Source organism: Alligator mississippiensis, chromosome 5 (genome assembly GCF_030867095.1).
Source record: "Alligator mississippiensis isolate rAllMis1 chromosome 5, rAllMis1, whole genome shotgun sequence".
In the NCBI taxonomy this organism is placed as follows: Eukaryota; Metazoa; Chordata; order Crocodylia; family Alligatoridae; genus Alligator; species Alligator mississippiensis.
The window spans coordinates 142870178-142896288 of record NC_081828.1 but is presented as its reverse complement, the minus strand read 5'-3'; the positions used below and the strand labels follow the sequence as shown (position 1 = coordinate 142896288).

At 41.5% G+C, this 26111-nt stretch overlaps 1 long non-coding RNA gene across 1 annotated transcript; it reads right to left on the bottom strand.

Annotated features, from left to right (window-relative positions):
* Window positions 1-13793: 13793 nt before the first annotated feature.
* On the bottom strand, window positions 13794-26012 carry LOC132250899 (uncharacterized). Its single transcript, XR_009462583.1, has 2 exons — window positions 25922-26012; window positions 13794-14508 (listed from the first exon to the last, which is right to left on the bottom strand). It is a non-coding gene; the product is annotated as an uncharacterized LOC132250899 (long non-coding RNA).
* Window positions 26013-26111: the final 99 nt, after the last annotated feature.

Sequence of the window (26111 nt, the reverse complement as noted above, 5' to 3'; positions counted from 1 at the left end):
CTAGGCCAAAGGGGATAGTTAGTTAATGTTTATAAAGGTTATTTTGGAGTTTTTTATGATGTGAAAGTACTATATAAGTGCTAAGTATTATTATTACTATTACTACTAAAGAATACCAATAGATTTAAAATATAATACAAATTATGGAATGAAAGGCAACATGATTTGGAAATTATGCATCTTGCCATGAAACTATTGTCTCCTTTTGTGGGCAAGGATAATAAAAATCCATAAGAGTACACACTTAAGAAAATAAATCTTAGATAAATAATCTAAGCCTGGTGGGAGTGCTGTAAATAAATTAAGTTGGTCTGCCTGATTGCTTTTATGCTAAATGGCTTGAGGATTGGACTGATTTCTCAGTCTGCCAGAAGGCTTTCTGTGAAGCTTGATTTGTTCAAATCTATTGTTCTGACAGTCCTCCATCGTTCATGAATCTCTTGTGGAGAAAAATCATACAGTGCGAGCGTTCAAGATAGTGATATAATTCCCATATACTGATTTATTCAACCTGACCCCTACCTCATACTGCTTAAAAGCTGAAAAGCTTTACGGATTCCTAACCTGTGGAAGAGGGAACTGCGAGATCTGGGTAGAGAAGTTATTCTTTATCTTGTGAAATTTCAGGTAGTGTCTGAAAACTAAGGATATACCTAAACAGCAACCCAAAGTTTGTATGGAAATGTCTGTGTTATCTTTAAACTAGCTAGCGTACCAGCGACATTGTAGCCCACAGACAGCATGGGGTCTGGTCCACACTACAGCCTAGCTAAATACCTAGGCAACTAGCCTGAACTAAGATCTGTACCACTGCATATCTACTATTTCTGGTACTAGAATTAACTAATTTAAGGTTATCTCAGGTATGTCTATACAAGCTGTGATTGTATCTTTGACCTTCAGTACATGGACATATGAGAGAGAACAAAAAAATGTCAGTTTTAAAAAAATAAGGGGTCAGGGTAAGGGCAGGAAGAAGCCTAAGCAGGATTTTTCTAATGAAGCCATTCTCCCCACTCTCCTGCAGCCTGGGGCTGTGACACTGAGGCAATGGATAGCATGCCCTCAGCCTTATCCACTGCATAGAGGCTCTGAGCCACCACCACTAAATGCCAAACCTCTATTAAGATTGATCACAATAACTTTAAGGAAAAAGTTACAATGTACAAGATCACTTCTGTTTGCACCCCTAATGACATTTTCTTATGAGACTTGGTGGCAATGTTTCTTGCAAGAGATTCAGGCCAGACCAATTATTAGTCACCAAAGATTTACCATTTTTAGATCCTATCAGGCAACTTCATTTATTTGTTTCTTCCTTGTTGCTCTCCTAACTAGTTAAGCAACTTCAAAAACCCAAATGTGATCAGTTTCCCATGCTAAGATTTTGTGTAGTTATGGCCTCCCTTGACCTTTCACCACAACCTTGGAGTGATCTTTATTAATTAATTCTCATCAGGGTACCCAAATATTAACTATGGCCCTAATTTAGGAAAAACTATAAGCACATGTCTCAACCTATACTTACCCAAGAAAGCACTTACAGCTCAAACCTGTAGTGAGAGTTTAAGTCTCACTGACTTGGTACATGATTAAGTGCTTTTCTGGATAGAAGCCTATTCTTGTGTTGTTTGACCTTTCCTATTTCACATATGCCTCGTTTCATTAGACAGGGGACATACCAGGGAAATCACTGCATGTAAATAAAGGAGGATAGCCATAATGATCTCAAGGTTTTTGCTGGATGGTTAGCTGATTTGACAACTTCACTGAAACTCATAGCTTACTGCATTAGGTCCCCATCTATTAAGATCCCTAAGTACATGTCTAATTTTAAACATAGGAGTACTCCCACTGGACTACTCACATGTTTAGAGTTAGGAATGTGTTCAAGTACCTTGCTGAATTGGGACCATAACTATTTAGGAAATGAATAAAAAGTAATTTTTAAAAGAGGGAATCCCTTCTGGTTGGACATATACAACATTACCTTATTTTCATGTCTGTTTGTTAAATTGTATTTCAGTGCTTGGTTAATTAAACTGATTTGTTTTTGTATTAGAGATTACTGCTAATTGTTTTCTACAACACACAGTCTTGGAGGATACCGCAAATTATCATTATCCCATAACTTTCCCCCTGAGAGGTGATGGATAGTAGCATCTGCGGACAAGTAGATGTGCTGAAATGTACTCTAGAGCACCAGTAATGATTGCTTTTGCAACTCTGAGCAAGAACAATAACAGCTTAATTAAAGATGGAAACAAAATGAAGTAAGATGTTAAGAGTTCTGTGTCCTTGGAATGTCTTTTTTGAATGCTCCTTTATAGCAACCTTTGATGTAGAAAGATTAAAAGAATAAAACATACATAGTTTTTCTAAATGATGGCTTTGCTAGTATATGAGAACTAATCATATAAGCATATAAATGTATATAAGCATTTGCACGGTGGTAGGGAGAAATATGGAGGTACCACAGTGTGGTACCAGGGGAATGTATGAGTTCAACTAACAAGATATATTTTATTAAAATAACATCTTAAATTCTATTTTAACTATTATTGCTATAAGTAACAGTTAAAATGGGTCTAAAAGAGATTGGGGGAGTAGAGGGGGATGGGGGTGGAAGAAAGGGAGTCTCAATTTATTTCCCCTTTTGTTTAGTCAGGACATTCAGCAGTACTTTGGTTCATGGTTTCCCAGCTTTTTTATTTCGTTTTGGAAGCAATAGAGGATAGCAAAATATATATTTTTAAATATAGAAAAAATTACTGTAAAACTGCAAAAATTAGCAAGGGAACCTGTGCTGATTTAATGCTATAAAAGACTTCTAACAGATCAGTCTTGAAGTTGTGGTTCTTCTAAGAAAAAAAAGTAAATGTACGGTGAATATCAGGGAAAATAGCATGAGAATGTTTTCTACTACATTGTTCAGTAGTTTCCCAGGAGAGGTGGTCAAAATCCTATTACTTGTGAAGATATTTAGAACTGGATTAGTTTAAGCACTGGATAATATATTGGGAACTATTCTACAGTGGCAGAGAGATAAAACTAGATGATCTCACAGGATGAGAGAACTTTCTATTTCTAAGTTCTATGATTCATATAATATATGGAGAACAATAGCTTTTATATATTAAAACATAAATATTCCTTGACAGCAGCATCTTATGAAAACTGTTTGCTTCACTGTTCTAAGAAATAAATGAGTAATCTGACCAGTCAAATAACGTTTCTAAAATTGTAACAAAATAAAATAAATTATTCAGATTTGAGGATCATCTCACTATTTAATGTAAATACTTTTTAATCACAGTTTTGTGATCCTTTTGCCTTTTACTCTGATGACGATGAAAAAACAAAAAATTACACATATACACAAGGTTTACATGATATCAATTTAGGTCTCAATTGTGGCTGTGAAGCTACTAGACTAGTGGTGGATAGCACAATAGGTACATTGTTCCAATGACAACACCCAGGAGCATTGTATTTGAGACAGGGAACAAATGCATCCTGGAGGGCAAGTAGATTGTGACTACTTTGAAACCTCTTGAAAAGAAATGCAGTATTCACTAGCCAGTATTCACTACTGGTTACATTCTTTAGTCATTATTCACTAGCATGAACGTTGCGTGCCTTTGGAAGCTGTGGGGCACGGTGACCACATACAGGCAGCGGCAGTGTCGGTGGCAGGGCTGTGGTGGCAGCGAGTGGGAAGCTCCCACAGGCAGCTGCAGTAGTGTTGGCGGTGCAGGCAGGCTGAGCAGGGAGCTCCCGCAGACAGCCACGGCAATGTCGGGGGGGGGGGGGGGGGGGGGAATTGGCAAGCACTGACCAACCGCAGATGCCGCCAGCAGCGTCAATGGCGCTTTTTATAGGGGGTGCACCGCCAATCTCAGGGGGTGCACATGCACCTGTATGCACCACCTACATGTCACCAATGTTCACTAGCCAGTATTAGTGCAAGACCTCAAATATACTCACCCTGTCTACACGAGACACTGACTGTGCAGTAGCTTGTTACTAGTGCGCAGTAGTAATGAGCTACTGTGCAGTCAGTGTCACCAAAAAGCTGTTCAGGGATGCTACTGTGCAGTAACGACAGTAACTGCACAGTCATTTAGTACTTGTATATGCAAGTACTAAATGACTGCGCAGTAACAACTCATGTAGACATGGCCACTGGGTAGTCAAGTACCACCACTAGACTCATAAGGACTTATAGTGTGACCTTGGGCACGCTATAAATAACAAACAGCTACTGACTACAGTGGAAATTAATCATATTTTAGAGCGAGAGAGAATGAGGCCCCCTGAGCACAGTCACTGGCACTGTCCCCCATCCATGCGCTGAGATGCAAGAAGAGGGTAAAAACCTTCTTGACTTTCTTCCCCTTGCCTTTTCTCCTGTACACCTGCACATAAATTGCAAGATAGTATTGTAAAGCCCCTTTTAAATGCTCAATAAGATATAAATTCTAAATAAAATTATCCTAGCCAAATATGCATTCTTAACTATTATCCAATGGAAATATGAGAACTTATTTTTCTGTTTCAAGATTCATCCTTTATATAGTTTCAGTGACAAAATAATTGAAATGTAGATTTATGTTAAGAGAATTAGATGTCTGCAATAAACCTAAAGCAAATAGTATCACTATCTATAATTCTCTAAAGCAGTGGTTCTCAACCTTTTCAGCCCCAAGGCAACCCTCATCAGATTTGAGGCATTTCTCCATAACTATTGTGAATTGGGCAGCACCCCATTTCAAAAGCTGATTTATTAGTTTTACCACAGAGAATCGCTGTTCTAGGGCTTCAATACAGCAAAACCCTTTGGTATAGAACTTCACTTTAAACACTTTGATGCGAGTATCTAGTCATATTCTTAAAGGAAAGTGCCCTTTGCTGGATCAGACCCTAAATGAATTACAAAATTTAAAAACAGACTTTAGTGAAAACATGACATGCAGATCTTAAAAAAGTGAGTTTCATAAAATATTCCAAAATCCCCCAAAACTCTTCTTCCTGACACCCAGAATCTGTATAGGCACCTTCTCTTCATCTACTACTAGAAAGACACGCTCAAGTACCATCCTTGTACTATGTCTATGTCTAAAAACAAACCGAGTAGGCTGAAAGAGACCTCAACACTCCAGAAAACACATAATACTGAAATTTTTCAACATGTTTCTGACAATTTTCTTGAAAAACAGGATTTGAGACAGTAAGATTGTAGGGACTACCCATGATGACCAAATAGCTAATAACTGTTATCTTTAATAAACTGGCACCTTGACCTTGATTAGAATTGGCTCCAACAGTTTGTCACCAGCTTCTACCCACCAGAAAGGACGTGAACCTAACCCCCAGCTAATCGTTCATTTATGTCCAAATACGTCATCTAATACAGACCAAACTGAAGTGAGGAAGTCTTTGCATTCTTTCCAAACAGTTTCTGTTATCGTGGAGTCAGACAGCCTATTCTGAAGTCAAGCAATTGTATCTACAAAAGAATTTAAAAACAGCAAGAAACGCTCAACTCTATTACTGGATGCAAATAGCTTCGATTAACCAGGTTGTTAAACACCAAGAATACTACTGCTGATTGGTATTTCATTTATGCTACAGCAGATGCAGAGACACTTTTTCTTTACCTCCTCTACAACCGTGGTGTGAGATCTTAGGATTTCAAATGCTCTTTACCCACCTCTTGATCCAACTCCAGCAATATTTTCCACACTTGGCATTAAAGAGCATCAATACATGAGCCTGATGCGTGCTAATTAGCACACATCAGACCAGACTCTATTAATCCACTCAAAGCAGATTAGCCTGCGTTGGCATCACGTGTATTCAGTGTCCCTGCACTTCAAAATGGCAGCAGGGGTGCTTTAACTAAAGCTCACCGAACAAGCTTTAAAGCGCACTCGCCACTATTTTGATGCATAGGACATTGAATACACAAGATGCTGAGGGTGCTTTAATTAGAGTGGAGAGTTGCTCTAATTAAAATGCCCCCTAGCATCCCAGAGCACGTGTAAAGATGCTCATAGTTTCCTTTCTTTCTTTTGCTTCAGGTGTCATTGTGGGGTGTTAAGGTAAAGTAAAGGAAATTTAGAGCCACTGGCCATTAATGTTCAAGGATTCATTGTAATATTCTATCAAATCATCAGAACAATAACCTGTCAGTATGATTATTCTTTCTCAGTGCTTTTTGAAACCAAATAATCTCCCATTAGCTTCCAAGAGTAGAAAAACTAAACAGTCTTTTTGCCCCAAAGGTAATATGCACAGCAGTCTCCTAATTAAGGGGTTAATCACGTGTTCATGGCTTACATACAAACTCCAATCTTAAAAATTTTTCACCCCAGCCAAATCACCACCACTACAGCAAAAAGTCAGTTCCATGGTTCTGACCTGTGGCAGCTGACAGTTGTTAAGGTAGCTATAAACTCCCTAGCTAGCCCAAAGGATTCAGCATACCTGTGGACAAGGCCCACAAGAATTAGTCTTTATGACTAAACATCAGTTGTGAGCAAAAACTGTCAATAGCGCATTAGGACTAATAAATGGTATTTTTCCAATATTCAGAGATGTCTAGATAGCTATGTGATGCATACTCTCTCTTGTAATATAAACTAGTATACTAGTTTTGAATTGCTAACATACCAGCCCCCATTATTTGCGTATCATTATAACTCAAGAAAGTTTCCCTGATTCTTCAGGGATGCCTGAACCTGAGAATAGAGAGTTTCCAACCAAAAGAAAGAAAGAAAATGCCTCAGATCTATGTTCTAATAGATTCACAAGTGCCATAACATGGTTCAGGACAATTTAAATATTCATTATTTGTAATATAAAGCCTCTCCATATTTAGTTTCTCAATTAAGCAAGAGGTAAAGTAATTTGCATAGCAGTGACTTCTTAGTGAGGTGGAACCTAAAAGCAGCTAACCTACTAAAATTCCAGGGGGTGATTTCCCAAAGGGTAATAAGATGTGATGGTTTGGAGGTGAGTAAAGAAAGGGTTTTCACATGAGCTTGACAGCAAAGCACAAGTGTGAATAACTGCCAAATTAAACAAAAAAACAGTTTTCAGGGGCTTTCCCTTTTCAGAACAGTAAGAAACAAATGGAAAGCTGGTAGTTCAAAACAGTGGGGGTCAATCTTTTTGGTAGGCATGCCACCAATTAGCCCCACAGCCTTCCCAAGTGCCACTCCAATCCCCTTTCCTGCCCAATCTGGTGCTTTGCCCATTTCCTTCTCTGTGTTCCCTACCCAATTTGCTGCTGTGCCTTCTGCTTTCTGACCTATCTGCCACTGTGCTGCCTGTCCCTTCCTTGATCTACTATGTGCCACAGAGGCTGCCCATTCCACTTGCTGCAGTTCGGCCACAGGCTGGGCCACCCCTGGTGTAAAAGATATAGATCTTTCAGACTTACTGACACATTTTGGTATCTTGTTTAGAAAGCTGAGTGGTTCTGCCTTCCTGTCAAGAGATTAGGTACTTAAATGTTAGCTGCATGAATGAAAGGGTAATTAGAGAATATGGTGGCAGAGGAACTAAAATATTGAAATCACATTCTTAATCCTAATGGGGATCTGTAGTCCCTAAGACTCTCCTAATCTGTGACAGATACAGAGAAACCTCTCTGCAGTCATAAATTAATATGAATCTTCACTGCATACCTGGAAGCACTCAAGGTTTGACCTTGTGTTTCAGAATTTTTAAGAGTCTCTATAGTACTCCAGAACATAATTGTATTATGCTTGCAGCAAGTGCTTATAATACCCTGGAGAATCTGCCTGATCTTAGTAACATATCTTTATCTCAACTAAAAAAAGAATTAAATAAAAGATACTCACAGCTCTCTCTCTCTCCTTAGTATTCACAACTTTCATGGTGTCTGGCTGAGAGGACCAGTAATGAGCATGTTAATAATATTTTTCCCTATCATATTAAAAGAAACTACATTATTTCCAAACTACTCTATTTCCAAATTTACTCTAACCTCCAAAGATCGCAACCTTGACATGGTGGAGAAGTGTGTGTGCTACCGATGACTTTGAGAGTGATTTCAGCTGGAGTTTTGTACTCCTGGTAGGGCTACATATAGCAGCCAAGAGTGAGGTTTCCAGGCTGCAAAAGCAGATGAAAGCTGCAGCAAATTAGAAACCTCTGGTTGTCTAGGTTTTCCTTGCCATCAAATTAAGATTTCCTTCCTGTGGAAGGAAACCACATATCGTGTGGTTGATTATATGCAATGGCAGCCCCATGCTAAAAAGACACACATGGGCATCTCCCTTCAATAGCAAGTTCTACAACAATGTGCAAGTGGCAGCGGGAGTGGGTGCTAGTGATTACTGGAAGCCCCTAAACATGGACCTACACAGAAGCAATGATTGTATGATGGTCATTTTGAAGTTGGAACTGAGATTTCAGTACTCAACACCAGATAACATGGGCCAATGCTGCCACTGAACATCCTCAAAATCATGTCTTCTATGATCATGATATCAGGAGCCAAACCAAACTTTTCTTCTAACAGAATGCTGTCAACCCTACCCTGTTGTATGACTATGAAACTTGGACAAAACTTTTCAGAAACACCTAAAAGCTTTGGAAAATAACTACCAGTGATGTCTTGGGGAAATACTCCATATGAGCTGGGAGAACAGAAGAATGAATGCCAGCATTCTGGCTTAAGCAAACACCACCAGTATTGAAGCCATGTTTATACAGCACCAACTCTGTTGTACAGGACATGTCATAAGGATGCCTGACAACCAGCTCCCAAAACAAATTCTTTATTCCCAACTCATCTATGGTCACTGCTTTAGAGGTGGGTAAAAGAAGAAATTAAAGGACACCTTGAAGGCCAATTTGTATAAATGCAGTATTAACATCAATATCTGGCTGAAGCACTGAATCATTCCCAATGGTGCTATGATGTACAATAAGGCATCAGTCATTTTGAACAAAGCTGCCTCGCTATGGAGGTGGATAGATGAGAGAAACAAGAGGGAAAAGCTGTGATCTGACATCACCATGATCTACTCCCTCCTCCCAGAATTATTTGCCACGTCTGTGGTCAAGTATGCAGATATCAGATTGGCTTCCTCAGTCACCCACAGACTCACCAATGATTACTATTTACTGGAAGACAAGCTTTACAGAGGAGGTAAAAATACCTGGGACAGTGTTGCCCTACCTTCAATAGAAGCTGTTATTACATCAGCACTTGAACTCTTTTTCCCCCACAAGCTTAGCTATGCCCTGATACAATCTGAATTAAAGAAAGCAAAATACAAGCTAAGAGTGTTCACTGCTCATTTCAAAATTCAGATAATCACATTGCAAATAGAACAACATTACTTTGTGTAATAAGTCAAATATCAGTAATTAACAGACCAATTAAAAATGGCATCAGATTTTCACCCAGGTCATATTCTCTGTCTGCAGTGAAAGATACAATGTGTGTCATTGCTAAAAACAGAAGTCACATCAAGGAGATACAAAGAGAATGGACTCAGCAAATTAAGGCTAATGGCAAAGCTGCTAATGCTTTTCTTAGTATCATTGACCAGTTGTTTGGAACCTTATATATCAAGACTATTAAAGTATCTCAAAAGAAAAGAGTCCATTAACCTACAGATTTCTGAATTTATCCTAGACTTTAATAAACTGTAGTATCTAGGAAGAGAGATTTATGTGATTGCATATAAGTTTATAAATAGTAAGTTCCCTTGGACAGGAACAGGGTACAGACAATATGGCACATTAGAAACTTTACATGTTGCCTAAACAAGAATAGTGTACAATGAAAAAAATGTTCAGGTAAAGTAAACAATAGTGCTTGGCAGTAAAAAAAAGCTGTCACAATGCAAATGCTCTGATCCAGACATCTCACTATATTAGCTGTGGATTTGAAAATTATGGAGTCTTGACCCAAGTCTATCATCTTATACCAGTGGTGCCCAGTCTTATTGCCCAGTGGTTTGGGTGGGTGGTGCCAGGCTAAGCCACTTAAGATGCCCACAGGTAATATGGGCAGCCATTTAGATCTGGCAAATGACACTCGTTATTTTAATATTAAAGGCAATACTTAAGCCAAGGGAACAGCCTGTGCTCCATTATTTTTGCCTCATGAAATATCCTTACCTTGTTACTCAGAGAGCTTTACCAGCAGCCTTGACATTGCCTGGACTTAGTTACATGGCTGCTAATAGCACAGCGCTGAGAACGCCCAAGTTGGGTCAGGATTAACCACCCACTGCACATTTCACATTTCTGACTGTCAAACCAGCCTACTAGATGCAGCTGAGACTATATCTTGAATGAATGCTGATAAATCCTTTATACCATACCACATACACATTCCCCATTGTACAAACAAGCTGTAGGGAAGTAGCACACATTGTTCTTCTCGTAAAAGAAACACCATATTACTTTTCTCAGCAGCCTAATTTAATTTGAGAAGATTTATAAGATACTGAACAATTCTATGCCCAATTTTCCCCCCATCTATTTAAACAGGAAAAATACCTACTTTTCTGTAGGGATCACCATATTTATTCACATACCACATGCACCTTTTCCTAAAAAAATTTAAAAAAAAAATCAGCAAGGGAAAATGGGTGTGCATGTCTTAAATGAGGAAACTGATTTTCACAAAGGCTTAGGCTTAGTCTTGGAGCAGGATGCCTATCCTCACCCTCATTAATAAGTGAGACTTCCTGCTTCCCCACCTTTTTTCCAAGGAAAAAATATTTTTTCTACATTCTGCCTTCCCAAAACAAGATGCCTGTCTTATCCAGGGGCGTGTTGTATGAGAATAAATACACTAACTGATTAGTGCTTGAAAAGCAATTTGAAATCTTCAGATGAAAGAGGCGTACATAGAATTACAAAGTGTTATTAACAGCAAAAAGAAATGGAACAAAATGAGTAAAACCTAAATATGCTAAATTGAAAATTGTATTTTTTTTAAGTTAAATCCATCAGAAAGGATGGTCTCAGTTACAGATGCTGTACATCCTGAATAATTACCACTGAAGGCAAAGATAATGAACTAGCAACAGCCACATCACAGCTAACATCTCAGTTAGGACGTGGCTTGTGCAGTGGCTCAACTGGTTCAGCTTTAGAATGCATCATCTGGGTATGTTCCAGTCTGTGCAACACTATCTCTGAATCCAGTTATAATTATAAACCAAAAAGTATAATCTTTTTTGTATCTCTGGCTGATATAGCTGCTTTCTTTTGGGATGAAAAAATATTTTGGCAATTTGATGCCAGATATGTGATGGGTTTTCAAAAGTAGAAGCAGTTACCAGTACCTGACGTAATATTTTGATACATACCTCAATCCCTCAAGTTTAAGTTTTGAGCAAGTATCCCAAAAAGCTGCACAAGGGAGAAAAACACAGTGGGAAGTCTTAAACAGTATAGGAGTAATTTCTCCCATGTAACATTTTTTATAACATTCTGATATAAATATTATTTCTATCACAATATTTCTGATACAAATAATATTCAATAATAAAAAAATTAAGTGCCATTAAGTTTATATAGAGTAGCCATACCCATATAAACCCATATATAGTGGGTCTAAACTGCTGATGTCCCTTATATGAGGAACACCCAATGTAAGAATCAATGAGGTATATACCATACATTACAGCACATTTTTCAGAACCATACATGGCCCTCAAACAATATGCATCTAAAAGGTCAATATATGGCTATTAGTAACTTTTGTGATGCAGCTGAATTTTTTTCATAATTAGCTACAGAAATAATTTGATACCATTGCTTTATCCAGAAAATTCAAGTCACCAGCTCACCAAAAAGTACAGTAATTGCTGAAAATTCTCTTCTAAAAAATAATATAGTCCTTACCACATATTTGTTTGTGACTATATTATAATTTCAACCTATCCTCCAAGTGCCCGTAAATTTCTGTTTTGTATTTCACTGTAGTTCTTGGCATGGTTCATTCCACATCAAAATCACTTTAAATTCTTTTGCAATTCTGATGCCTTTAGTAAGGTGAATTTTGACTAGCAGGTGATCAGAAAGGAACTGAGATAATGCAAAAAAAAACCTGACAGTATTTACTCAGAATTACTAGTAATAGTAATGCACTAAACGCAATACTGTGTAAAATAACCTTTCTCCTCAAGTTTAGACACATTTAAACTACAAACCTGGTTATAGACAAAGCTGCACACAGCTTGAAAAGAGAATTTTTCAAGCATGGGGAATTGTTGCTGATGTTACATTTCATGATCTTCAGATTTTTCCACCTGAATTAGTTAATGCACTAAAGACAGTGTCTTTATTACAAAAGCAATACTTTCCTGATCTAAACAGCCTGCCAACAGGCATCAGCTAAAATAAAATCAGAATGGTTAGACTTTGATAAATATGGACATATTTTTAAAAGATGATGTTCATATAAAAAAAAGAAAAACAAATTTCATTTACTTCAGCAACTGTGTTGAATATTCCTGTTACTGAAGAAAAGGGGAAGGGGAAAGCACCCTTGTTCCAAAGCCCAAAGTTGCACTGATTTCAATAAGCTTTGAATCAGGTCCTCGGATTTTTTGCAAGGACAATGAAGTTCCTGAACACTGATCTTCTGATACCCTAGACTAGCCTCTGGTACGTGGTGTGGTATGGTGTTATATGCTTACTATATGTACAGTCCTTCTCCTACTGGATTTGGTGACAAAACTCCCATAGGGCGCGTCCAGACAAGCACACACATGCCTGTTGCCCCGCCTCAAACCCCTTTGAGGCAGGGCAACAGGCACGTGTGGGAATGAAAAAATGTTCTCCATGCTGCAAGTTTGCAGCACAGGGAGAAAATTAGCTCCCTGGATATCCAGGGGTCTAAAAAAACCGCTCTGCAATACAGCAGAGCAAGGCATGGTTCAACACTGTGCCTGGAGCCAGTCCTCCAAAAGAGACACTCTGGTTTTGGCCAGAGCGTCTCTTTTGTGTTTCTGATGCCCCCGGCGCTGTCCAAGGTAAGTTTCAGTGGGGAGGGCATTCATGGGGTTGGGGGGGGTGAGGTGTGACAGGGGGATGTGGAGTGGGGTTTGGAGAGTGGCGGGGGAAGGGGGTGTCCCTGGGGCTGCAGAGGGTGGGAGGTGAGGCTGGGCTGCAGAGGGGCCCCAGGACCTGGCTGGGCCTGGCACGCGGTCCCTGCGTGCCGCACCGGGTCCTGCTGCCACAAGACCAGCCTGGCTGGGTGGCAAAAGCAGTCCCAGGGCCAGCAGAACCAGGCTGGGCTCAGTGCATGCCCCCGCCCCTGCTGCTGCTGTTAAAGGTTAGTTATGGGCCCTGGGCAGGGGGGCTGGGGCCCTGTGAGGGATAGGGGCTGTGGCCCTCCAGGGTGGAGCTGGGACCCTGGGCGGGGGGTCCTCCAGGGTGCCTGGGACCCTGGGCAGGGGAGCTGGGACCCTGTGGGAGATAAGGGCTGTGGCCCTCGAGGGGGGAGCTAGGACCCTGGGCAGGGAGGGGGGCATTCCATGTGCTGTGTTGGGGTGAGCTGCACCCAGTGGGGGCCAGGGGAACTACCCCTCCTGAGCAGCCCCACACAAGGTCCCCCACACCCACAGTGCCCCCAGCAATTGCCCCACTCCTACCCACAGACCCACCCACATCCCTCCACATCCACCCACCGCCTTCTCCCATAACCCTTCCCACCACCTTCCTGCAAACACCACATCCCCCCATCACAGACCCATCATGCGTGAAGAAAACCAAAAGCACGGATCAACACATAAGTATTTAGAATTTATTTTTTCATGATGATAGAAACACTGGTAGGCTTCCAAATTGCTTAAACATCGTAAATGTACCGATAAAGCATTACCCAACTTATAACTGTCTTTCTCTCTCTCTCTAGATGTGTGTGTGTGTGTGTGTGTATAGAGTGTTTTTTTGTTTTAAATGTGGAAGAACATGGATTTGGGGGTATTTTAAAAAATGGATTTGGGATGCTGCTGCAGCAGTCCAGCTGGCACAAGGGGTAGTATCCCCAGGTATTAATTGGCTGGGCCTCAGGAGCTCCAGAGAGTGAGTAGCCCTGAGCTGCTTACCAGGGCAGCTTTTTGTATGGATGGGGCCAGGACAGGGCAGCTTTTTACACTGCTGGGGACAGCAAAGGTGCTGGCCCCGGGCTCTAGCTTCCCCTGGCTGCAGATCCAGGAGAAGCCAGGCAGGGTTATTTTGCCCCAAGTGGCACAATTTGCTCCACACCAAAGTGCATGTCCGAGCACGTGCACGGAGGCAAAAAGCCCGGCTCAAAAACTGCCAGATGACTTAGATTTTTAAAACTGCCGGATGACATAGATTTGTAATACTGCCAGATTACATAGATTTAAAAAATCTCTTACCCCATGTTCCACAGATTTTCTTTATCCTTCAGCAATCTCTTTGACAGCTTTAAAGTCACAGCAAGGTGTATAAGTAGGAGCTCAGGAACTATGACTTCAGGGGACCCAAAATGAAATAAAAATGAAAGATTTTATTTATGCACTAAATGATATTCTTTAGATGCTTGACAAGATATTGCTAAAGTGTTATTTAAACATTTTGTTATTTAAAGAAACCCATTACTTATAAATAAGGCAGTGATTAAAAGGTGGGATAGAGTGCACCCACAGCAAGTTTGTAGGCAACACCAAGCTGGTGGGGATAGTATATATAGAATCATAGAAACAAAGGACCAGAAGGGTCTTACAAGTGTAAGATCATCAAGTCTGGTCCCCTGCTATGGGCAGGAGATTACTGGACTTGAACGAGCTCAATGGAGGTGCTTGTCCAGGCTCCTCTTAAACACCTCCAAGGATAGTGACTGCACTACCTCTGCCGCTGCCGGGAGCATGTTCCAGATTCTAGATACCCTTACAGAAAAGAAGTGTTTCCTAATGTCCAACCTAAATTTTTCCTCAACCAGCTTGTGCCCATTGGTTCTCATCCTCCCTGAGGGTGACTTTCTGAAGAGTTGCTCCCCTAGATCTTGCTGTTCACCCTTGACATACTTGTAGGCAGCTATCAAGTCACCTCTCAGTCTTCATAGTTTCATAGTTGTTAGGGTCAGAAGGGACCTGAGCAGATCATCAAGTCCGACCCCCTGCCATGGCAGGAAAAAGTACTGGGGTCAAACGACCCCAGTGAGGTGTTCGTCTAACCTCCTCTTAAAGACCCCCAGGGTAGGAGCGAGCACCACTTCTCTTGGAAGTTGGTTCCAGATCCTAGCTGCCCTAACAGTGAAGTAGCGCCTCCTGATGTCTAGTCTGAATCTACCCTCTGCCAGATTGTGACCGTTATTTCTTGTCACTCCTGGTAGTGCTCGGGGGAACAGGGACTCCCCCAATGCCTGCTGGTGCCCTCTGACTAGTTTGTAACAGGCCACTAGATCCCCCCTCAGCCTTCTCTTGTGGAGGCTGAACAGGTTCAGGTCCCTTAGCCTCTCCTCGTACGGCCTGCCCTGCTGCCCCCTGATCATGCGGGTGGGCCCTCCTCTGAACCCTCTCAATGCTGTCCACATCTCTTCTGAAGTGCGTGCCCAGAACTGGATGCAGTACTCCAACTGCGGCCTGACCAATGCCGCATAGAGGGGGAGGATCACCTCCTTGGACCTGCTCGAGATGCATCTGTGGATGCATGACAAGGTGTGGTTGGCCTTCCTGTGTCCCCACACTGTCGGCCCATGTTCATTTTGGCATCAGTAATGATTCCAAGATCCTTTTCTGCCTCTGCACTGACAAGAAGGGAGTTCCCCAGCCTTCTCTTGCTCAGACTGAACAAACCCAGTTCCCAGAGTCTCTCCTCATACGACCTATTCTTCAGGCCCCTAATCATATGGGTGGCCTTTCTCCATACCTTTTCAAACTTATCCACATCCTTCCTGAAGTGTGGTGCCCAGAACTGGACACAGTACTCCAGCTGTGGCCTCACCAAAGCCAAATAGAGGGGGAGGATATGCTGGAGGGTAGGGCTAAGATTCAGAGAGACCTTGACGAATTGGAGGACTGGACCAAAAGAAATCTCATGAGGTTCAACAAGGACAAGTGCAAAGTCCTGCACCTAGGACAGAACAATCTCATGCACCAGTACAGGCTGGGGACTGACTGGCTAAGCAGCAGCCCTGGATCTGGGGGTTACGGCAAATGATAAGCTGAATATGAGCCAACAGTATGCCCTTGTTGCCAAGAAGGAAAATGGCATACTGGGCTGCATTAGTAGAAGTGTTACCAGCAGATTGAGGGAAATGATTATTCCCCTGCATTCAGCACTGGTGAGGCCACATCTGGATTACTGTGTCCAGTTTTGCCCCTTCCCTCTCCTCCCCACCAGAAAGGATGTCAACAAATTGGAGAAAGTCCAGCAGAGGGCAATGAAAATGGTTACGGGGTCAGGGTACATGACTTATGAGAGACTGAGGGAACTGGGCTTATTTAGCCTGGAGAAGAGATGATTGAGGGGAGATTTAATAGCAGCCTTCAACTACCTGAAGCGGGGTTCCAAAGAGGATGGTGCTAGACTGTTCTTAGTGGTGGCAGATGACAGAACAAGGAGCAATGGTCTCAGTTGCAGCAAGGGAAATTTAAGTTAGATATTAGGAAAAACTCTACCCAGGAAGGTAGTAAAGTACTGGAACAGGTTACCGAGGGAGGCTGTGAAACCTCCGTCCTTGGAGGTTAAGACTCAGCCAGACAAAGCCTTGGCTGGGATGAGCTCATTAAGGATGGTCCTGATGTGAGCAGGCGGCTAGACTAGATGACCTCCTGAGGTCCCTTCCAACTCTAATTTTCTATGATTCTCAACCAGGGTACAAAGGCACCCTGGAGTGCAGTAAGATCCTTGTAAAGGTGAAACAGGAAATGTGAGGAGCAGATAAAGGCAGATTCAGGCTCCAGGTGCGAAGACATGAACAGATCAAGGCAGGCTCAAGCCACCTGCCTTCTTCTTCTGCAAACAGGTAAGCCCTGTAATAAATACATTAGATTTTGAAATGGGGCGCCATTCAATTCACAAAAATTATGGAGTGGTATCTTTAGTCTGACAAGGGGTGCCTTGGGTCTAAAAAGGGTGACAAACACTGATATAATAAATGAAGTGTACATTGTATAGTAAAACTTTTTGAAATTGTTGCTAAAGATAACCAGGTATATACATGTTGATCATGGTATTTATCCATTTTTTAAAAGGTACACGCTTAGCAAATGCATCTACCTCTGTCATTTTGAGAGGGAAAGGAATAAGTAAGATCTAAAGACTGAGGAAAATCTAGTTATGGCCCAAAAACTAGATAAATACTTTAACTGCATATTTAATAAGGACAATGAAGTTGACCACAGAACAAAAGCAGAACAGATAATGGGAAGAAGGGTATGGAAACGAAAATAACCACCTGTGTAATGGAAGCAAAGCTCAAGGGGCTTAATTTACTCAAGTAAAGGGAACAGGATCATATCCATCCTGCATCCAGAAATGAACTGGTCAAATAAAATTGCATGTCCAGTAACAAGTATTTTTAACAAATCTATCAAATCAAGGTTAATTCCACATGACTAGAGAACAGCAAATACAGTACATATAGTTCAGAACAGGGAATAAAGTGATTTGGGCAGCAGACTGTTAGTCTGGCCTAAATGATACACAAGGATTTAGAACAGATAATAACAGGAATTTAACAGGATAAAAAGCATCGAGGGTTTACCAGGGGCAGATTGTGCCAAATTAACCCAATAGCTTTCTTCCATAAGAAAACTGATTTTCTAGACAAAGAAAATGCAGTATCATCTTTCTGGACTTGCATAAAATATTTGACACAGTGTTGCATGGAAAACTGTAAATTGGAGAGAAATGGATTAGTCAAGGAAGTTTGAGGCAGGAAAGAAGACAAAGCTTAAAACAATAATACATAGTGTTGAAAGGAGAAGCATCAGTTTGGAAGAAGGCTACTAATGGAGTTCCTCAAGGATCAGTTTTGGAATCAATCTTGCTTAAAATTTTCACATGGCTTTGGCACAAAAAGTAAAAGTGGGCTGATGAAATCTGTTGATAATAAAGTTAAACATAACTGTCATGACAGAAAACAGGGTAAAATAACTTGATGATCTTGAGGATAGAAATAAAATGTAAAAGTGCCAAATGCAAGGTTATGTAACTTGTCCTGTAAGCTGTGAACTCATCAACTGAAAAAAACTGAGGAGGAAGACAATGGCCTGGGTATAATAGTTGACCACAGAATGCCTCTAAGCTACCAATGTCATGCAACCATGAAAGAGGGGTAGGTAACTTTGGGATTGCATCAAGTGTCTATTTAGTAAATCTTTTAATTCAACACCTAGCAGCATCCAACCCAAGTCTGGAATCTCTAATGAACTCCTAAATATGGGGTCAACATATCCTTACTCCTTTTCTAGTCCACGTATTTCAGCAATGCACATGTCCTGTTCCTGACTTCTAGCTCTTCTACACCCCATTTCCTCTCTCTGCTGACAGAAAGCAGAAACAAACCAAAAAAGGGTAGCCTGCAACCCAATTCCTAGAAGGGCTCTCATTAACAAATAAATATGAATAGCTCTAGTGCAGACTACAAGATAGAATATACACAGGAAAGGGTAGCTCATGTGGCTCAGGTTGGTTAAGGGCAACTTCATGTTGACTAAGGGTAGAGATAGCCTTAGGACCTTTATAGAAGGCCCTGGTGCAAATTTATCCTGAATGCCATGTACAATTTGGCCCAACCATGTTCAAGAAAAAAATTAATTCAGAACAAGGACTGATACAGATAAGGGTTACCAGGATAACAAGAGAAAGGATAGCCTACCTTAGATAGGTGGGAAAAGAAATCCAAGAAAGGATAAAGAAGGAGCAGGAAAGGAACAAAAGAAGTATTACAAAAAGAAGAGAAGGAAGACAAGTATCAAGAAATGGAGAGTACACAAAATAAGGCTCCATTCTAGCAGGGAGAAAGAAAATAACTAAAAAGTGGTGAAGAAAAAGAAAAAAAAAAGAAAACCTAGATGTGGGGGCAGAGAAAGAAGCAGTTAACACTGAAAAATATAACATTTGCTTAGTTTGTGACATTTCCTTTTCTAACATTTTACAGTTCTTTAAATTCTAAGGACAGGAAAGGGAAAATGATGGTCAAACTGTATTGGTACCAAGACTTGAGTCAAATTGTTGCTATAATGCTAGAGTAAGACCTGGTCTAAACACAAAAGTTGCAATAGTTTGAACTCTAATTAGTTTAAAAACTAATTATAGTTAAACAGGTGCAAACTGCTTTGTGGACATTCTTGTATCAGTTTACAAGTGGCTTAAGTGATTTAAATGTATACACAAAGAGTTGTATCAGTTTAGTTACATTGATTCAAAAATAAATTGTATTTATACTGGTGCAACTTTTGTACATAGGCATGGCCTAACATGTAGCTTTAAATAACTACTGAATGTAATTATCCTTGAGAATTTCAAGGTTTGTTTTGGTTTTGCTTTAAACAGTGCTATACATTTTTAAAGAATTACCTATTTAGATACTTAACTACGCTCATTGTCTTTGAATCTGCCTGCCTTTTCACCAAGTTAGAGATGCATTCTACAAAACTACAGTATTTTGTACACAAAAGAAATTTATAGTGTACTAAGTACCATTTCATCAGTTGCCCAAATCACCTGCAGAAGAAATGGCTGGAAAGTTAACGTTATAAAGTTTAAAATATTGAAATTCTCTCGTCAGGCAACAAGGAATTTAGGATGCTTATATAAAAATAACCAGTAATCCAGCTCAAACCTGAACTGCCTTTTGACAATACAGCATCCTAGACTAAAGCACCTACTTTCTGAAGTGTTGCCAAATAAAGCTTGGTGGAAATTGTAGTCTAATCTGATGTTTTTTCTTTTGTTTGCACTTCTAATGAATAATTTATCTCACAGTCTTGTCCAATTTCTCCTGGATGAATTTTGTTTGCCATTCTGTCAATAGTGGACTGAATGTCAACAATACATGTCAACAATATGGATCAACTAAAAAACAAGGAGTTCTACTGTCTACAGAGCCATAGCTTCAGAGATTCTCCATTTTAACAATTGTGGCATAATATCAATTACAGTATTCATGATTTAATTAATTGCCGTAACTCCACCCTTAAGGCTATGTGAAGATTTTTTAAATATGCAATAAAAATTAACTACTTCTTAGGGACTATGAGGGTACAGTTGAACATTTTTCTGAGTCCTCACAAAGGAAAATGCTCTTTTATAATAGAAAACATAAGTAGTAAAGACAGTAGTAGTCCTCGACCCTTGGTACAGGTTTGCTATTAAAATAACTTGCCTCCCAACAGAAGGAACTGTTTGGAAGAAAACTGAAGTAGGAAAATGAAAAGGTACTGCTCTGTCTTTGTAAAAACAAGTGTATCAAGTTACTGGAGAGCAGTATTAACCCATTAAAGTGTGTGTTTTCTTTTGGAGAATAGTATTCTAACTCTAGTAGAGGTATGGGTTCAATGATTTAATAGCTATTTTTCATTTCCAACTACACTGATCCTTCATCATGCTGTTTTGTTTGATCAATTTTACTCCAAAAAACAAACAAACCAATATTCTAATTTCATACAACAATTTTTGAACAGTGAAATCTATAGATTTACAAAGATACCAAGAGAGCTTTTAATAGAATATGCTTTTATTACTACAGAAATTCATTGTCTCAGCTCTACACTGTTTGAACAGTTTGAAAATGAATAGACAACAACATTATTTGTTACCATGGACCAGTAGAGACACTCTACCATTTGTCAGCACTCGTGTAAATCATGTTCTGTCTGGGCTTGTCTACACCAGAAAATTGATTAGTTTAACTCTTGGCATGGTGAAAATGTCATAGCCCCATTGCTAAGGATAGCTATACTGGTATAAATACAGTATAAATTAGAATAAGCCATATGATTATAACTGTCCCCAAGCTAAAGTTTATATTGAAGCAACTTTAAAAGTAAGTTTAGAGTTCTGAAGTTTAAGAACGTGCTATTTTTTAACCAAACTAGTTAAATCAGTGTAACCATTGTACAAATCAAACTACCATCACTTATACTCCCCCGCCCCACCACCCCCACCACTTGAGTGGTGGTATCAAGTCACCTCAATGGAAGAATGGAATAGCTAAGAGACTGGTTCAAAAAGAGTATGACTATATATTAGAAAGAGTTTGATGCTGACATACTTTTAAGACCAACTTGCTCTTTTTGGTCATGAATAACAATTTAAAAAGCCTTTATTTAAAATAACAGTTGGTCAGCTCATTAAAATAGACTCTTAAGAAGAAACAGTAGAAATGATGCATTGTCTACACAGATATTTGGCAACACTAAACTTTATAGTTTTCTCTGAGTTCCATTAATCTTTACCTAAGAAAATTACTCAATGTATTCTTTTGGGAGCAACAGCGTGGCAAAACAATCGCTTATAAATAGGGACCTAACTACATGGGGCAAGACAAAGGTTTTTTTGTGGGTCGCTCACAGCATGCAGAGTTGATTTCGTGGGCATTTTATAGCAGCACCGTACCTCGGTGCCAATTGGTGGAGAGGCCCAGGTGGGAAAATGAGGGGGCAGCCACCAGCTTGAGGGCTGACTGCCCTTTGTGCTGCCCTGCGGTGCTGATTGGCAGAGAGGTCCCAGAAGGGAGGGATGAGAGGGTAGCTAACATCTTCTCTGCTGTTCTTTGTTTGTGCTTCCCTGCTAGCCAGTGCCTTCCCTTTCCTGCAGAGAGGAGCCACTGGGAAGCCAGCATTTTATTTTTATTAAGTTATTTTTGTTGATTTCACAGACAATCCAGGATTTCACCATTTCTGCAAAATTTGCAAAACAGCAAATTAAGTAAGTCCCTACTTGTAAATATAAACAGATGGCTTTAAATTGCATAGAGCTAATATAACAATTAGGAGTGGAAACTTCCACCACTTAAAAATAATTGTCAAGTCTCTTTGTCTGTCTGTCTCTCTCTCTCTGAATCAGACAATACATACAAGAGGATATACAGGTAGGATATTATTTATGCTACATAGAATTGGTGTATAACCAATTTAAAAAAAGTAGATATATACAAGTCAGTGGGACTGGATGATCTTCAGCCGAGAGTGCTGAAGTAGCTGACTAAAGTCATTGCAGAACCCCTGCCAAAACTCTTCCACAACTCGTGGTGCTCTGAACAAGTCCCTAAGGACTGAAAGAGGGCCAATGTTGTGCCCACCCACAAGGAGAGCAGGAGGGAGGACCCGGGTAACTATAGGCCAATCAGCCTAACTTGCATCCTAAGGAAAATCCTAGAAAAGTTCATCAAGGAGTCAATCTGCAATAAACTTGCAGAAGATAAGATTCTGAATGACAGGCAGAATGGCTTTGTTGCAGGCAGGTCTTGCCTTACCAACCTCATCTCCTTCTATGACCAGGTAACTCGCCACCTGGTCACAAGAGAGCAAGTTGACATTGTATACCTCGATTTCCAAAAGGCCTTTGATTTAGTATCCCATGATGTCCTTGCAAGAAAATTGGAGGATTGTGGGGTTAACTCCAAGACAGTTAGGTGGGTGGAGAAACTGGCTGCAGAATAGGACCCAGAGAGTCATAGTGAATGGATCTGTGTCATCTGGGCGAGAAGTGGGCAGCAGTATCCCACAGGGGTCAGTGCTTGGTCCAGTACTTTTCAACATCTTTATTAACGATTTGAATGTGGGGATGAAGAGCTCACTGGCCAAGTTTGCAAATGACACCAAATTTTGGGAAGCACTGTCACACTTGAAGATAGGCTACAGATACAGGTGGACCTAGACAGGCTAGCAAGTTGGGCAGATCATAACCTGATGAAGTTCAACATCAAGAAATGTGAAGTGCTCCACCTAGGGACAAGCAACCCCCAACACACCTACAGGCTCGGCGGCACCAAACTGACTAGCACCATGAATGAAAGGGACCTGGGGGTAATAACAGACTACAGAATGAATATGAGCTGGCAGTGCAATGCTGTAGCCAGTAGGGCAAATAATATTCTGGCACGCATCAACTGATGCATTTCCAGCAAAACCAAAGAGACGATTCTTCCACTGTGCTCAGCACTGGTGAGACCGCAACTGGAGTACTTTAACAAGGACATGAACAAGCTTGAGAGAGTCTAAGGAAGAGTCATCCATATGATTGGTCTTACACAGCAAGCCATATGAGGAAAGACTGAGCAATCTAGAACTCTTCAGCCTGAAAAAAGAAGGCTGAGAGGGGACCTGGTAGCAGCTTACCACTATACTACTGGAGTTCCTCAAGAACTCAGTAAGCAACTCTTCACCACGGTACTCCTGGTTTTCCCCTCGGGTAATGGCCACAAACTCCTGGAAGACCAATTCAGGCTCAACATTAGGAAAAACTTCTTCACAGTCAGGGTGTCCAGACTGTGGAATAAGCTCCCTCCAGAGGTGGTGCCATCACCTACCCTGTAAATCTTCAAGAGGAGACTAGACAGTCACCTTGCTAGGGTCATCTGATCCCCAGTTATCTTTCCGGCTTGGTGCAGAGGGTTGGACCTGATGATCTGCCAAGGTCCCTTCCAGCCTTACAATCTATGAATCATCATAAAATCAAGTTAGCAAGGTAAGCATGATTGATACTGCAGTGAGATCCATCTGTGTTTCTGGCAATGTATTACACAATTACCTGGTTAACTGTGCAATTAACTTAGGCTGGCTACACATTCAAATTAACTATCATATGTTAGATAGGTCCAACCAGCTATAAAATTAGAGCTGGAAAACATATAACAACTTTATAGCTGGTTCCTATACAGTTTTAATTTGCACATGTAGCAGGGTCTATGCCCCTGTGGCTGGGAGCCCCATCAGCAGATAGCGATCCCAGCTGTGGGGGTGTACCATGCGCTGCCATAGCTAGGACTCCCACCCACAGCACCCTCCCATAGGCTGCCATAGCTGGGAGTCCCATTAGGTGATGGAGCGCCCTTTACCCCCCTCCCCCCATAGTGGCACCCATACACTGATGGGTTTCCCATCTGTGACAGCACTGTATGGACTGCCATTGCTACCATGGGTAGGAATCTTGTCGGTTGGTTGGACTGCCAGCCACAGCAGCATGCTACTAATACACTGGTGCAGGGGGATCATGGGTTTATGATCCTGGGCTCTCCTGCACCAGCAATAAGGCATAGCAGGAGGTGCGACCGTATGGACTGAACATCAGATCAGACCACACTTAACTGAACGTCTAGAGGGACACTCCTTTTGCAATGATTTTACAAGAAGGAGGTCTTTGTGTGTAAAGGAAGTTATTTATATACAGCTATTCAGTAGATTTTGTACAGTCCCTCTTTTGGCATTACTTTACAACAGTAATTATTTGTTATGTACATTATTTAAAAATAAAGCCTGTTCCTTTCTTGTAAAGACAGCATTTCTATTGAGACCTGAGCACTTTTCATTATACGCACAGCTTATTTTTTTGCAAATTATAGCAGCAAAATAATGCAAAAATCAGTGGTTCTCAACCCTGTTAGACTCAAGGCAGCCTTCAGAAAACACCAGCTGTTAGCTTTTATATATTTTAACTATGGGAAAATAATAAAGCATTTTTTTTCTATTGTAAAGAACTCAGAAACACCATTAACAGGCCAGAATGTTTTTGACACTATGTATTCCTATTCTCCTGGGTTTATCTTGTGAATCATGTGTAGGTGGTTGCATACCTAACAGTGCTAGTATTGCACAGCACCCCCAAATCACCCTTAAAAGGATCTCCCAGCACCATAGTTGATGCAAATATCAGTGAAGAATGCTCACATCTCAAACTTAACATTTCTAATCCCAGGGTTTTGCATTGCTTATGAAGAAGCACATTAATTTTCTTAATGTATGTTGCTTTCTGTGTCTATTTCCATGTGATCCCAGCAATCCTTCCAGCCCAAGTGCAGGGGAGAGGGGGGTGGGGGGTGGCTAGACCCAATGATTTTGTAAGATCCAGCCCCTAACATCTGTAAATGATTTAGTACCCAACATGGAGCAGTGAGAGCTCTTCCCCCCCATTCCCCACCAGCCCTTGCCCTGGGAGGGCCGAGCACAAACAGCTCCCAAAGAAATCATCACACCAACTACCCCATTGCTCTAAAAACCCCTTGCATCTTAGACTGGGCACCCACAATGGAAATGCGAAGCACATTAGCAACTGCTTGTGAAAACACAGGCCCAGGCAAAGCCAGGTAAGGAGCCCTGCCTCCAGGGACCTCCCAAGCTTCTGCTAACTGAGAGGCACCCAGTCTCAAAGGCTCATTTATTGCAGTGCTTACTCCTGGCAGGAAGGGGGATCACTCACGCAAAGACAAGCCTGAGCATGCACTGACCTACTTCACTTATCCCAAGGAACAGCACTCTAGAAAGGACCTGCCAGTGCCCCAGGGTGCTGCTGGTGTATAACTAGCAGCTCTAGAGCACCCCATGTCCCCGCTGGAGCCCAGCAGGCCTCGGCCAGGCCGCTCCCTGCAAGCAGAGCGGACCCACAGAAGAAGTTCCCTCCCCGCTAGCCAGGACCTTCCCAGCCCCCGCCGCTCTACCATGCCAAGCGGGCGGACTACAAGTCCCAATATGCCCCGCGCCCCGACGCCAGCCGTGAGGCACGTCAAGACTCGATGCCGCGTCGCCAGCCCGCATACACTACAGCCCCTAGCAGGAAACCGAGAATCTCACACTAAGGCCACCAGTACCGGCGCCCGCCTTTCTCACGTGATCTGCGCCCTCCTTTCCTCAATTGGTCCAAGAGGCCGCCAATCACACCCTTCCACTTTCTCATTCGCCCCCGCGACGGAAAAGCCCGCCGGCTGACGAGTACTCACCCAGCTTTGCACCGATTGGCAGGGAACGCCGCGGCCGGCCCCGCCCCTTGGAAGTACCTGTCGCTCTGTGACAGGTTGACTGGGAGTTCCTGTCGGAGAAAGAGAGGAGGGGATTGGTCCCTCCCACTTCCTCCTTTCCCTCCTCCCAATCCCCGGGCTCCTCCCTTCCTCGGGCGGGGGATGTCCCCGC